The 15,944-nt window shown below is 36.9% G+C and overlaps 1 long non-coding RNA gene across 1 annotated transcript in view; it reads left to right on the top strand.

Moving 5' to 3' along the window:
- LOC143236165 (uncharacterized) overlaps positions 1-14,851 on the top strand; it is a 53,869-nt gene extending 39,018 nt beyond the window's left edge. The window contains exons 2-4 of the long non-coding RNA XR_013019504.1: positions 7,084-7,208; positions 8,561-8,657; positions 14,790-14,851. This is a non-coding gene — a long non-coding RNA (uncharacterized LOC143236165). The remainder of the gene's footprint in view (positions 1-7,083; positions 7,209-8,560; positions 8,658-14,789) is intronic.
- Positions 14,852-15,944: the final 1,093 nt, after the last annotated feature.

Genomic DNA, 15,944 nt, shown 5'->3' with positions numbered 1-15,944 from the left:
ATACGTTATTACAAGCAAAACAACTTTTATGAAGTTCAAATTCACAGGTCTAGGTTGTCAACAAATGTTTCTATTTAATGTCTCCATGCCGCCAAACCAATAACGAAAGAAGTGCCCCACTTTTACACAGCGTTATGTCTGCGGAGTTAGAACGCCAAAAAACCTAGTTTCGATACGTGTTGTGGGCAGAACACATATAGCCCATTGTGCTTAAATCAAAACAACAACAACCATCTAAAGAAACATTAATAATAATATGTTCGAAAACTTCGGATAACAGTAGGGAAAAGAGGGAAACCCATGGCCAGTCATATATTCAAAAATAATGCCACTCATTTCTCAAGAAAACTAGCAGCTTTACGTACTTTTATTGACAGAGCATTCAATAGTTGTTCCTCAGAGAAGTTATTGGTTTGTTGTGAATTTCGCGCAAAGCTACATGAGGACTATCTCCGCCAGTCGTCCATAATTTAGAAGTGCAAGACTAGAGGAAAGGCAGCTAGTCACCACCTCACACCGCCAACGTTTGGGCTACTCTTTTACCAACGAATAGTGGGATAGACGGTAATTACAACGCCCTCACGGCTGAAATGGCGAGCATGTTTGGTGTGACGGGAATTCGAACCCGTGACCCTCGGATCACGAGTCGAGTGTCTTAACCACCTGACCATGCCGGGTAAATAGAAGTTATAATGTTGATACAATTAAATATATAATAAAAAAATACAATTCAACATTTATCAAGGAATGTACTAACTTAGACCGACGTGTAGGTCAATAGTACACATATCTTAATATATATATATAGAAGGTATAACTAGTCAAGTCACCAGTGTATTCAGAAAACTCAATTTTATTCCTATTTTCAAACCATTAACAAAGTTAAAGCAATACTTCTCATGCTAAACGTAAATAAAAAGATTTAGATTTTTAAAAGATATAAATCGAATTAGATGTAAACGCATCAGAAACATATTGGTGACGCTACGTGTAATTTGAAATACCACGTTGAGGTCATGAATACGATTATAATAGAATTAAAAAAACACTTTACCAACTCGCGTTCCAAATGAATAAAGGTTGCAGTTATATGTTTTCAATTGTGTGATTTATTCATGAAATCTCTCATAGTCAGTTTCTACAACCATGTGCCAGTAAACGCTTAAAAAGACTGGTTTTGAAATGGCAGCTAACAAAACTGAGTTATTGTCCTCGGCATTACGTTACGTACACAAACTCACGTACATTCATAAATGCGTACTCGTGTCAAACGATGAGCAAAATTTACACACCTTCCTAGAATTCTAGGAATAATACCTAACCACAAAAATATATAAACGTGATTTAGGATTATTTTCTATATATTTATTTAACATAATTTGAGCAGCTAAACTGTAATATAATATTGCTCAAAGCTAAACGAGAACCATCTGTGCTATTCGTCCATAATTTAGCGATGAAGGACTATAGGGAAGGCTGCTAGTCATCATCATCTTCCGCCAACACTTTGCCTACTCCTTTAATAACGTATAGTGGGATTGACCAACACATAATAATGTCCATACGGCTAGAAGGGCGAGTATGTGTGTGGTGGGATGGAGATTCGAAACCCACGGCCCTCATGTTGCGAGTAGAGTGCCCTAACCGCATCTCCACTTAGTGCTTACATTTATTACGTGAAGTTAGGATTTCCTAGGTCCTGTCAGGCTTGGACTTGTATATAATGGTTTGTGAAATAAGCTATAAAGTGGGTACGTATAGCCAACAAAGACTTTTCTGAACTCTAGCTTGTAAACCTTAATCTAATTGAAAATATTTCCGACACCACCTGTATAATTCTCTGAAGAGAACTAGCATTATTCTATTTGTTAACAATGAGAGCCATGACGTTCCATAACATTTAAACAGTATATTTTATACAAAAACAAGTTATGGTGAAAATAAGAGCTCTTTTAATTGTTTGTAGTTGTGTTTTTGTACAAGATAGTACTGTTTGAAATGTAGGCTATATTAAAACTTAAGTAACGTTAGACGTAAGACAAATATCGTTAGCTGCAATTAAAATTATTTTTCATTATTCTAGAAATCCTCCGTATATGTAAGTACTACCGCAATAGATGTAATATTTTGATCTCAGACTAAAAGTCCTCATATAAAAAGTGGCAAGTATGATAAGTATAATATGTCTGTGATCCTCCGATATAAACGTTGGCTATTGTGTTATAACATGTTTGATTATAAAAATTCATCTCAAGCTATTCGGCAGCAGTAAGTCCATGGAATTACAACGCTGAATTCCAGTGTTCGATTTCTCAAGATGGACACTGCAGACAGCCTAATGTAGATTTTGTTTCAAACAAGCAAATAAACAATTAAAAGAACTCTTATTTTCACCAGAACTAGTTTTTTGTATAAATATACTGCTTATATGTTACAAAACGTCATGGCTCAAGAGAAGCTCTCAGTGTTAACAAATGGTATAATTCTGGCTTTCTTCACCAAATTTTTCAGGTGGCGTCCGAAGTATTTTCTTTTAGATTAAAGTTTATTAGCTAGGTTTTAAAAAAAAGATCTGTTTCAGCTGTACGTACCCGCTAAGAGGGTTGTTTCATAAACGGTTATTGTTTAGTATTATAACAGATGCAAATGATAAAGCGCAGGCAAGGTAATCTACGAAGAGCACGTGTGTTGCAGACCATTTCTAACGTATATGAAATATAATTTTACTTATAACCACGTGTGGCTATAGCAACACGTTTCTAATCAACTTGAAATTTTAAAAATGAGGCAAAAATTAAAATAATAAAGTTAAATGCAATTCATATCTTTTATTTAACATCACTTACTCAAAGATACTACAAATTGATATTATGAATGCCTACCGGAAGTCATTATATAAGTACTTAGTACCTCACTGGATCCTCTACCTTATGAACACCTCTTGCTAAGAAATGTTACGTTTAAATAACGCTAGGTTATAATTTAAGCTCTTCGAAATGTCCACGCTTGACAGGACCTAAAAAAATTTAAAGTTAGGTAATAGATGTAAACATTAAATGGTATGGTGGTTAGGGCATTCGACTCGCAACCTGAGGGTCACGGGTTCGGATTCCCTTCCCACCACACACGTGCTCGCTCTTTCAGCCGTGTGGGCATTATTATGTTTGGTCAATCCCAGTATTCGTTGGTCAAAGAGTAGTCTAAGTGTTGGTGGTGGGTGATGATGACTAGCTGCCTTCCCTCTATATTTTCACTGTTAAAAAAGGGACGGCTAGCGCAGATAGCCCTCGTGTAGCTTTGCGCAAATTTCAAAAACCTACTAATATTGACTACCATTATTATGAGTTTCGGTAGATATATTATATTACAGTTTAGCTGCTTAAATTATGTTAAATAAATATGCAGAAAAAACACCTAAATTACGCTCGTATATTTTGTGGTTAGGTATTACTCCTAGAATTCTAGAAAGATGTATACATTTTGCTTATCGTCTTACATGAGTACGTGTTTATGTTTCTACGTGTGTTTGTGTACGTGACGTGAAGAGTGGACAATAATTCAGTTTTGTTAGCTGCCATGTCAAAACCTGTCTTTCAAGCGTTCACTGGCACATGGTTGTAGAAACTGACTATGAGAGATGTTATGAATAAATCACACAATTGACAACATATGACTGCAACCTTTATTCATTTGGAACGCGAGTTGGTAAAGTGTTTTTTTAATTATATTGTAATAGTATTCATGACCTCAACATGATATTTCAACTTACACGTAGCGTCACCAATATGTTTCTGCTGCGTTTACATCTAATTCGATTTATATCTTTTAAAATCTAAATCTTTTTATTTACGTTTAGTATGAGAAGTACTGCTTTAACTTTGTTAATGGTTTGAAAATAGGAATAAAATTGGGTTTTCTGAATACACTTGACTAGTTATACCTTGTATATATATATATATATATTGAGATATGTGTACTAGTAACCTACACGTCGGTTACGTTACTACATTGCTTGTTAAATGTTGAATGGTACTTTCTATTATATATTTAATTGTATCAACATAAAATCTTCTATTTGTAACGATTTCAAACAACCCCCTGTAAATGTTACCCCCCGGTAATTAGAATTCGTTTTCATATTACCGGGGGGTAGGACAAAATCGATTTCATCTTACACCCTTTGATTTCAAACTACCCCCTTCCCGATAGACTCGTTTTTACGGTTTGTTAAGATACTAGAAGTTTTTATCGCACTCAGTGTGTGTAAATGAAATTAACACATTAATAATAATGTAAAAATTCGAATATTTATCATGTTCTATATCTCATGCTATCAATCACTCATTTTTATTTCAATGCACATAAAGAAATATAAAAAAATTAATATGTATAAATTACGATATATTGATTAAAGACCTTTTATCTTATATAAATCATCAATTTTAATGAAAGAAATAATAGGCCTTTTGCCTGTTATCATGTACTTAGATACGTACTCGACACGCACTACAAATATTAAAAGCAATCATTATGTTTGTCATTTTGGCGTTAGAAGAGGGGGTAATTTGAAATCAAGGGGGTAATTTAAAATCGGTTTCATGTTACTCTCCCGGTATTCTGAAAACGATTTCATATTACTTGAAAACGGGTGTAATTTGAAATTGTTACACCGGCATGACCAGGCGGTTAAGGCACTCGACTCGCAATCCGAGGGTCGCGGGTTCGAATCCCTGTCGCACGAAACATGCTCGCCGTTTCAGCCGTGGGGGCTTGTGATTAACGGTCAATCCCACTATTCCTTGATAAATGAGTAGCCCAAAAGTTGGCGGTGGGTGATGATGACTAGCTGCCTTACGTCTAGTCTTACACTGCTAAATTAGGGAAGGCTAGCGCAGATAGCCCTTGTGTAGCTTTGCGTGAAATTCCAAAACAAACAGAATATATGTTATATTACTGTAGTATTAGCATTAACGTTGTCTAACTTAGCACATTACTTGATAAAAGTTTAATTGTGTTTTTTATTACGTATGTGATTGTATCAACATTACATCTATCAATGATATTGGGACAAATGCTAAATGCTCTGTCTATATAAGTATGAAAAGCTGCTAGTTTATTAAGAAAATGATTGACATTATTTTTGAATATTCGATTAGCCATGGATTTTCCTCTTTCCTTACTCTTATCTAAGATTTATATGGATGTTTCCGGACGTATTACTCTTCATAATGCTTCTTTAGACTGAGACTGTTGGATGAAATTTCTTGATAGCACGTTATTTGATTTGGAGGCTAAGAGATACTGAATAGAAGATTTTGCGTATTATCCAGACCTCTGATTTTAACTACATAACAGTTGTTTTCGTTGTAATAAAGAATTTTACACAATTAAGCTACGCAGATTTCGAAAATGATATTCATTTTTTAATTAGATAAGCAATTTTGACAAATTGGGCAGAGAAAACTCTAACTTAGATTTTAAATTACTAGTTCGTTTACCATTTATAAGATTATGTTCGAGGTCTAAAATGATGAATAAGACGTCGCGATTGGTCTAAAGACATCTATAGCTATTGGTTGTAAACATTTAAGCATAACAAAATGTGGCACGATTTTAAAGAAAATAGTTCTATTTTCTGATAAATCTATTTGTGATAAATAAAAATGGATATCATTTTGAGATTCATCGTACAGGAATAACAGTAGAACAAGTAAAAATTCATAGACAATATAACCTTTGCAGGTTTGTGTTATCTTCAAACGTTTATAGGACCAGTGGCATATCGGCATGTCTGAGGAATAATATCGCTAAAAACGGGTTTCGATACCCGTGGACGGGAAACCACAGATAGCCCATTGTGTTACTTTGTGCTTAATTCAAAACGGTTTCAAATCACAATCAAACGTTTATGAACACATAATAATAGAACTGTTTACGCAACTGTTTATCAGAAACCATATTCGTCACATTTTACGACCCTAGCAACACGTTCTCTGAAGCTAGTTCGCGATACCATGACGTCATGAAACTTCCTGGTGTCAAACTTCCCTTTCCTTTGTCTTTTGCAGCCAATCGGTGTGTGGTTCTCAAGTTTCATGATAAGTACTTGCTTATGAGAATAGTCAAATCACTAATTTCTAGTCGTATAGTAGAGAGGTTTAACGTGATTTCCATCCTCGTTACTTGGAAATTCAGGTAAGGCCGTAATTAAACATGAAAATCGAACTGCCAAACGAGTACAGTAATGATTCTCAAACTAATTCCTTACAGAAATTTGTCTTCAAGAAATTATTCTTATTATTTATAGTCATATGTAGGATCTGGCGACAAGACCACAAGTAGTACATAATATTATTTCAACGTCTTCTACTAATTAAGTATACTGGTCTATTTAATGTTTCATTCTTGGTCAGTAAGTTCTAGAAGGATGGAATCATGTAAACGTTTGAAACTTTAGGCTAATAACTCGTTAGGACACAAAGGGTTGAATTGAATAACCTGACACAATCTTAAACACCTTCAAAATGTTTGTTATGACGCTTTAGAAACAGCAACAACTTCCAAACCATTTTACCAAGAAGAAATGACCTCAGGTTTTGTTTAGAGTTTTATGTAAATTAGGTTCCAGTTTGAATTGCTTTTCAGTAGAAATACCCGAGTTTGTTTTGTTTTTTTAACAAATAAAAGCAGTTTTTATTTAACACTTGAGACTGAAGTTTGATATGTTAGTCAGTGTGTTAAATCCCATGCATCAACATTTATACCATATTGTGTGTTTAAACATAACAACCAATGAAGAAATCTTTATATCAGGTCATAAAACTTGATCTAGATATTTTCTGTGAGCTGTCTTCCCGAACGATAAATTGTATGTAAAACACTCCCTAGTCTTAACCCTAGTTTTATAGTTTAATACGTTTAGAATAACTTAACACAATAAAACACAATACCCAAAGTTACTTTCGCTAACAAGTGGGGACTGTTTTTTTGCTAACCAATTTTAGCTGCTGTTGTCCAGAATTAGCTTTTCTTAGCTCATTACACTGTATTTTTATTGTTCTCTCTCTCTCTACGTAAATATAGTATATATTCAGTTGAAGAATCTGTAGCGTAGAAACATGGAGTTCACAACTTCAAACTCGCCATCTGAAGAAATCTACTTGGACATGACCACCAACGAACTAGCTTGTAAAATTACAGAAGATAAAGTAAGAAACCCTCAGTTATGTATATTCTAATTCAACTAAACATAATGTTTCAATAATGATGTAATACAGGTGGGGACTAACTTTTTCTTATTTCAAATTTCATATCTTACCATAATTGAATTTCTGAGAACTTTCGAACTGGCCTGAAGGTAAAATGTACTTACCGTCCATAAATAATAGTATTTTAGCTGTAGTACATACAGAAATAATTTTAACCATTGTATTAAGTTTCAGGTATTTCAAACGTAATATACAACCCAATGTTTAAGAACCTTAAAACATTTAGAGATTAAACCAATATCTGAATATAAAGAACTTAAATCAATAAATAGAGTTAGGTTTAAGTTAAGTAAATACTGATCAAGACTTATTGTTGATCAAACTTTTTTTCTGGTCTCTCAGTGATAAGAGAGGAATAAAACATAAGATTAGTTTCATGTAGAAAGTTAAGTAGCCTCAACCTCTAGGTTCACTTGAACTCTAAGTAGTCTAAACCTGTAAGGTCACTAAAAATCTAAGTAGCCTCATTCTTGATGTATCTGAGAACGGCTGGTATGGGTAATAACACTGTTTTTGATAAGGAGAGAAGAACGTTTTGACCTTTCTAGATCATCTTCAATTTAAGAGAGAGAATATGAGTGTGACCGTTGACGATGTGTGTTTTCTTATAACAAAGACACATGGGGCTATCTGCTGAGCCCACCGAGGGGAATCGAACGCCTGATATTAGCGTTGTAAATCTGTACTAGCGGGGGCACCGTTGACAGCCACATGCCTTTCATTCGTAATGAAAGTGAAGGAAAGAGTTCTAAGTAACTTCCAAATCTGTAGGTTTCAAGTGGTCATTACATAACTTTACCACCTTGTGCATTTTAATAATTTTTGTTACAATTAAAGTATTTTATTTTGTTTGTCTTGTTTTATTTTATTTTTTTAGTAGTTCAAAGAATATCTAACTTTATTAACTAGTTTGAAAGGTAAAATATATAAACCACAAACACACACACACACACAACGTGTAGGCTAGCAAAAAACAAGGCCTGGCATGGCCAAACGCGTAAGGCGTGCGACTCGTAATCCGAGTTCGCGGCTTCGCGCCCGCGTCGCGCTAAACATGCTCGCCCTCCCAGCCGTGGGGGTGTATAATGTGACGGTCAATCCCACTATTCGTTGGTAAAAGCGTAGCCCAAGAGTTGGCGGTGGGTGGTGATGACTAGTTGCCTTTCCTCTAGTCTTATACTGCTAAATTAGGGAAAGCTAGCGCAGATAGCCTTCGTGTAGCTTTGCGCGAAATTCAAAACAAACCAAAACCAAACAAAGCAAAAAACAGCTTTGTTCTCTGGGTTTTTTAGGAATTTGAAGAACCATTGCTAATCGCAAACTTAGATGAAACAGTAAATAGGTTCAATATGTGGCGTCATCTCCTTCCTCATGTTGAAGTATTCTTCGGTAAGTTTCTTTCATTCTAACTTGTATATTGTATTATACCATAGCCAATTTTTAACAAACGTTTAGTAGATTAAGTTATTTATCGTGTCTATTTAATGATCATATGATCTTTCTCTGTATTTTAAAGACGTATAACCAAAAACTGATTTATCTTAATCTGTCTTGTGATAAAAATAATAAAGTGTGTGAGGGGATGAGGGCTAAAAAGTAGTTTTAATTAGATATAAATTGATTTCTTGTTATGAATGTGTCGTAGCAATTTAATTGTTAAGCACAAAACTTGTTAACGGGATATTTGTGATGTGCCCAACGCTAGTATCGAAATGTGAACGTCAACGTTTAAACCCTCAGATTTCCCTCTAAGCTACTAGTGTTATAACAGATATCTCAGTTTAATAAGAATATTTTAAATTGTTATTCGTTTGTTTTCCTCTTCTCGAACTCACACGTCAGGTATTTGTTTCCATTACAGCTATGAAGTGCTGCGATGACGTTGTTCTTCAAAGAATGCTGGCTACTTTAGGTTCCGGTTTCGATACTACGAGTATGGTAGGCTATTTACCTGCGTTAAGAATTTTACATTTGGATAATAAATACAAGTGTTTAATATCGGATTGACCCTCGTATTATAAAGTCTTAAAAAGCAAGCATGTTCAGTGATGGCAGTGGATCCTTCGACCCGCCGGTTGTGAATCCAGTGCTCTAACCAAGATCCTTTCTATGTCCAAACAGCTAACATAAGTTTATGAAAAGATGTTATCTTGTTTATGAGATGCAAAAATGCGTCATAACAGAAAACGACTTCGAATAAAAAGTGAAGAGTGAGAGTTAGGGATGCGAGACTTAAATAGCTAACACAGATTGTGGTTAAAACACTTACTGCGTCTCTATACTTGTATACTGTTTATGTGATCGAATAGGGTAGTTTATTCATCTATAGACACCGCGTATATGGAAAACCAGCAATCCTTTTTTTTTGCTATTTTTCGATTAATCATTATGTCTGTAATACTGTGTCAAGTTTTGTAAGGCTGGATTCTTATAGTAGTTATCTGTGTCTTGATGGCTAGAAGTTTCAACGACTAATAAATAACACCACAGTTCACTTCTTTTAAAATAATGCAGTAAAAACAAATCAAACGTATATACACATGTCCTATACACTATTGATTGTCCTTTGCTTTTAATTATTCTGTCGTTTTCAAAGCTCAGTAACTTTAGACCACAATTAACAAGACAATTTATCTTTCGTAACATATTATTACAATACAGGCTGTGATAAGTTCATTTTGAAAACAGACACCAGAACACCTTTATCATTAAACTCATTATCACGCAATGTAGAACTTGATTTAAACAATGATTTTTTCGAAATGTTCTTATATCCCGACAGAAGTTTAGAACAACGATTAAACATGACAACTGCACCTTATATAAGCTATTTATCACTACATTAAATTTAAATCAAAACAATCGGGTATATCTAACATTCAGTAACCATTGAATTGTCAGGCGTATAATGGTTAAAGATGACAATTATATAGAAAGTGTAAATAAACGTACATACTTTTCAATACATTATAAACAATCTCGTTCTCTCTTATGTTTTTATCTTACTCTGTACAGTTTACCTAGAACTCAGTTTAATATTTAACGGTAATTAAGCCAAAAATTACTTCTTTTAAAGAACTTTTAATAAACATGGGTAAATGGCCACGTAACTCATATGTATGGAGGTCTTGCAAAATGCCATACCTCCATGTTGTGTCATAAGCCTTTTCATGTCAAAGAATATTGATACAAGATGTTGGCATTTGAGAAAGGCTTCTCTGATTGATGTTTCAAGTCGAATTAGGTGGTCTGTGGTGGAGTGCTGTTGTCGGAACCCACACTGGGTGGGCGAGAAGAGGTTGTTTGATTCGAGGAACCAAACAAGACGAGCATTAACCATCCTTTCTAAGGTCTTACAAAGACAGCTAGTCAAAGCAATTGGATGGTAGTTGGAAGGAATCTTGGGATCTTTCCCTAGCTTAGAGAAAGGTAAAATAATAGCCTGGCGCCTGGCATCAGGAAAAACATTCTCCTGCTAGATCCGGTTAAAGACAATTAGAAGGACATCGAGAGAAGCAGGAGATAGATGGTGCAGCATGTCATAGTGTAAATCATCAGGTCCAACAGATGTACTGCCAGACCGATGAAGGGCCATTTCTAGTTCCACCAGTGTTAAGGGACAATTATAGTCAAAGAGACAGTCAGTTCGAAAGGAAAGAGGTGAACGAGTCTTGATGGCCAAGAGGTTGGAGGAACAAGCAGAAGTGCTAGATACCCGGCAAAAGCTTTCACGTAGAGTATCAGTGATGCTCCGGACATCAGTCATCTCCTGACCATCAGAGAGCAAGATCGAGAGGGGGACAGAATTGTAGTGCCCACTGACCTTTCCAATCCTGTCCCATATGACCTTGGAACTTGTGGTAAGGTGATATGCTAGTTGTGAACTTAATCCAAAATTCCTTCTGGCTTTGACGTCTTACCCACCTAGCATATGCACGGGCCCGTTGGAAAGCGACACTGTTCGAAAGTGTGGGATATCTACGAAAAGTATCCCTGGCCCGTTTTTGAGCCTTCCGTGCTAAGTGGCAAGCAGTATTCCGCCACGGACGAGAATATCGTGGAAAAGGTGTCGAGGTTTTAGGAATACACTGAGCAGCTGCTTGTATAATACAGTCACACAGTCGTCTATTTTGGGCTGATTCACGATGGCAGGATCAAGTTCTGCGAGAGCAGTGAAAGTGGACCAGTCTGCCTGATCCAGCTTCCACTGGGGCACGCGGGTAGGGTAGCATCGACCACGGCCAGACTCTCTCAAAAGTATAGGAAAATGATCACTGCCTAGTGGATTATTGTAAACCCTCCATGAAAAATGGGAGAATAATGAAGGGGAGCAAACTGAGAGATTAATAGCGGTAAAGGACTGGCTCGGTGCATGAAAATAAATGGAAAAACCAGTATGGAAAAGAAAAAGGTTGTGATCAGAGAGGATACGCTCTACAGAGCGACCCCTCCCATCAATAACAGAACTTCCCCAGAGGGGATGATGTCCATTAAAGTCCACCAGGAGTAGAAAGGGAGACGGCAACTGTTCAACGAGAGCATCAAGGTCTGATTGATCATATGTCTCTCAAGGGGACAGGTAAAGAGAACAAACAGTGATGGTATGACCCAAAGAAACACGGATGGCTACGGCCTCCAAGGGTGTGTTGAGTGACAAAGACAGGGTGGGCACATGCTGATCAACCAACAGTGCCACCCCTCCATGTAGTCGTCCATCACACAGCCTGTCATTTCTGTACAGAAAAACTGCCGAATGGTGACTGTATCAGCAGGTTTTAGAAATGTCTCTTGTAAGGAAAGTCATACAGGATGGTAGGAAGCAATCAGTGTTTTGATATCATCCAGATTAGAACGTAAACCTCGACAATTCCATCGTATCAAGGTGGCCATGTTTAACGACGGGTGGAGAACCCTTCTGTTTACGACCACGTCTTTTTCCTTACTGTCCTTAGTCGGAGGAAGTCTATCAACCTCCATGGATCCTGCCCTGGGTTGATTGGACAGGTCTTTGTTATTGGAAAGGGGATTCTAGTGACTGAGGACGCAAACGAATAATTGTTTTGCCTCTTCGGGTGGGAGAAAAAGATGTATCAGAAGAATGTCTGTATTTGAAACTGAAGGATGTGGATCTTGAGGTTTGTTGGAATGTATGGGAGGAACAGATATGGGTGTGGAAGTCAATTCATCAACCTTTTTAACCATGGAGGTCAAAAGGCTTTTCATTTGTTTAGAAAACGAATCTCTTGGAGGCGCAGAGAGATCTGTCTGCACTCCCACTGTAGTTGTGGAACAAAGTGCTGCAACATATGTCCGAGATGGAGTGGCGGACAGCAATTTCCGAGCCTCAGGATAACTAATGTTATGAGTCGTTTTCAAACGCTGCACCTCTTTTTCCTCCAACCATTTTGGGCAAGAAAGAAAGTATGAAGGGTGAGAACCATTGCAGTTGACGCAATGTGGATACATGTCACATTCATAGCCATCGTGGTCCTTGCCACCACAACGAGCACATGTCAGGGAACCACGACATGATGTCTTTGAGTGGCCGAACCTCTGACATTTGAAACATCGAAGAAGGTTTGAAATAAATGGCCGTACCCTGCAAATTAGATAACCTGCCTCGATGGTGGCAGGTGCACGTGGTGATCTAAATGTGAAAACAAGGATATTTGTTGGCAGTGTAACTCCATCTTTGCGAGTGGAGATGCGCCTCACTGCAGAAACTCCTTGAGTGGAGAGACCAGCAAGAATCTCTGACTTGGGGACGTTCTTCAAATCCCTCTCAACAATAACCCCTCGTGATGAATTCAAGGTAGCATGAGGTGTAACCTCAATAGGTACATCCCGAATTACCGTTGAATTCAAGAGGAGTTCACTGTGTTGGGATGTGGATGTTTCAACTAATACGACTCCAGATCGAAGCTTCCTTACTGACTTTGGAGAGCCAGCAAGACCCTTTAGTCCCTTCTGGATAATAAAGGGGACATTTGCCCTGAAGGTTTTTCTGAAAGAGAATGTAATATAAGAAAATGGGGTATGTGTGTTACAAATGTTGAAGATTGCTGCTCAAAGTCTTCTAGACGTGGTCGTTTACCCATTGACTGTTTTTTCACTATTTTATTTAAAAGTTTTGAATGATGATCCATAAGGAAAAAAAAATTCTGTACCCACTGATCCCACCCATCATGGAGCCATATGATGGGACGCACTACAATGACATGCAAGGACAATGCAGCAACGCCAGGGTTTCGTGAGCACTATACCCAAACACCAGCATCGTGCACAGTGTCCACAACACCTGTTGAGAACTTCCAACACTGGTACTTCGTTGACTCTAGCCCAAGTGGACCAACAGATTGACCCAAGAAGGGCCACCCAAAGGCCATCCGTCTACAAGAATTCAAGGCCAAAGTGATGTGTTAGGGCTGGACCCCTCAACCACCAGGATCCTCTCCTCCCCTTCACGGGTCGCCACGCATGGTAAACACGTGGGTGAATGTTTAGATACCAGAGAAGGTAGCCAGACAAAACAGAACCTCCCCTGGGAGGTCCCCTCACCACGTACAGAAATCCACACCGAGGAGCCGGATAAAAGACCATAATGTGAATAAACAGTTATTTGTTACAATAACTTTCTGCATGTCAGCTTCAACACAAAAACATAAAATTAGACGACTAGTAATAGCACGAATTTTTAAATTCGTTGTTTACATGAACTACCAATCCATTTTATTGTGGTGCTGCATATAACGAAAAGTCTCCGAAAAAAAGCCATAACGTTTATGCACGATTACTAAACCTAACCTTACTTTATTTCACTGGTACGCTCACCGTGGTTAGATGGTTAGGGCCCTTGAATCGTAATTTAAGAGTTACGTTAAAGACTCCCCGTCACACCTAACGGACTTGCTCTTTCAGCCCATCCCCTTAATCGTTGTTAAGAGTAGTTTCAGAGTTCGTGAGTGGTAGTGCCTATTTGCCTTCTTTCTAACCTGACACTGCTAAATTAGAGACGCATAAAATTTAAAAACACTACGGATCACGGGTTCGAATCTTCTTCACTCCAAATATGCTCTCTCTTTTAGCCGTGGGCGTGTTATAATGTGACGGTCAATCCTACTATTCGTTGTTAAAATAATAACCTGAGAGTTAGCGATGGACAGTAATAACTAGTTGCCTTCCTAGTGTTACACTGCTCAATTAGAGCCGGCTAGCATATATAGCCCACTTGTGCCTTTGCGCGAGATTCAGAAATAAAATTCAATGTAATCTACCAGGTAATCTCTAAAGTAATGTCCGATTTTAGGTTCACAAAATGGTTCACACTCTTTTACTGTTATTTAATCAATAATGTATGTTCCATTATTAATTACATTCTGCCAATGATTCACAAGCTTCTGAATGTCACTTCTATAAAATTCATGGGGTTTGGAGGGTAAAGAATGGAGATTGAGTAGTTTTGATATCTTTATGTGTTCCAAGCTCTTTTCCATCAACATAGTTCTGTAAACTTTGGAATAGCTGACAGTCAGATGGGAAAAAGTCTGGAGAATAAGGAGAATGTCGAAGTTTTCCCCGACTAGTTCTTGAATCTTTGCAGGTGCAATTCTTGTTGTAATATCTTGGTGCATTATCTTGGTGTAACACAATATTTTTGCTATTGATCAAAGTAGACCTTTTTTCTTCGAGTGCAACATTCAAGCGCTCTACCTTTTGGAAATAGAAGTCTGATGTAATCGTTACAGTGAGTGGAAGCAACTCAAAGTGGATCACACCATATCCCACCAAACGCATAACAAGAGTTTCCTTGGGTGGTGGTCCATTGTGGGCTGTACTTTAGCCAGTTTACCTGCAATGAATTTTTTATGCGGCGTTTGACACTTTTATAATATATCCATTTTTATCTCTCGTCATTAACCTGTCCAATTTAGGTGAGTTACCTAAAAAAAGTGCAAATGTCCACTCTTGCGCAAAGGTTGGCTTCTATCAAATCATGGGGACCCATTTTTCAAAGTTTTGAAGCCTTTCCAAGATGTTGCAGATGACGGTGAATTGTTGAAGGGGTTGAATTAAGCTTCTGTGCTAGTTCTTCAATTGTTACAGCACAGTCTTTTTAAACTCATAAAGTATTATACGCCTGATGTGCTCCTCAGACGGATCAATCTTCATAAGGGTTTATTTGATTAATGAACTGAAAAAGTGGAGTTCGGTTAGTTTCTTTTACATGTCTGATCATTTTTATACATGTCCTACTACATATTTTAGTTATTAAAGCCTTCTACAAAAAGAGAAATGACGATGTACATTCTGTATTAAATTTTGGAACATTACTTATAGGATGTCCTGATATATATATAGAAGCACTACTGATACAGACTCTTACTTGTTTTAACCCTATTAGAAAAATTAGTCTATAATTAATACTGTAAACTGCCTTTAATTTTAATTCATCGTGTTTGCTTCGTTTAGTTTTGTTTGTGCATTTGTTGTTTGAATTTCCAAATATATTGTTTATTAATGATTTTTTTTTTATTACTGGATGTTGTCGAGCAACAACATTGTTGTTTTTTGCATTTCAAATTATTTAGTTTTAATTTCATTACTATTTTAGAAACAATTTCAAAATAGATTCTTACAACAATATCAAACTCATAGCAACTATTATAAAGTAAGCGA

This window comes from Tachypleus tridentatus, chromosome 13 (genome assembly GCF_004210375.1).
Source record: "Tachypleus tridentatus isolate NWPU-2018 chromosome 13, ASM421037v1, whole genome shotgun sequence".
In the NCBI taxonomy this organism is placed as follows: domain Eukaryota; kingdom Metazoa; phylum Arthropoda; class Merostomata; order Xiphosura; family Limulidae; genus Tachypleus; species Tachypleus tridentatus.
This window is presented reverse-complemented; position numbering and strand designations above follow the sequence as displayed.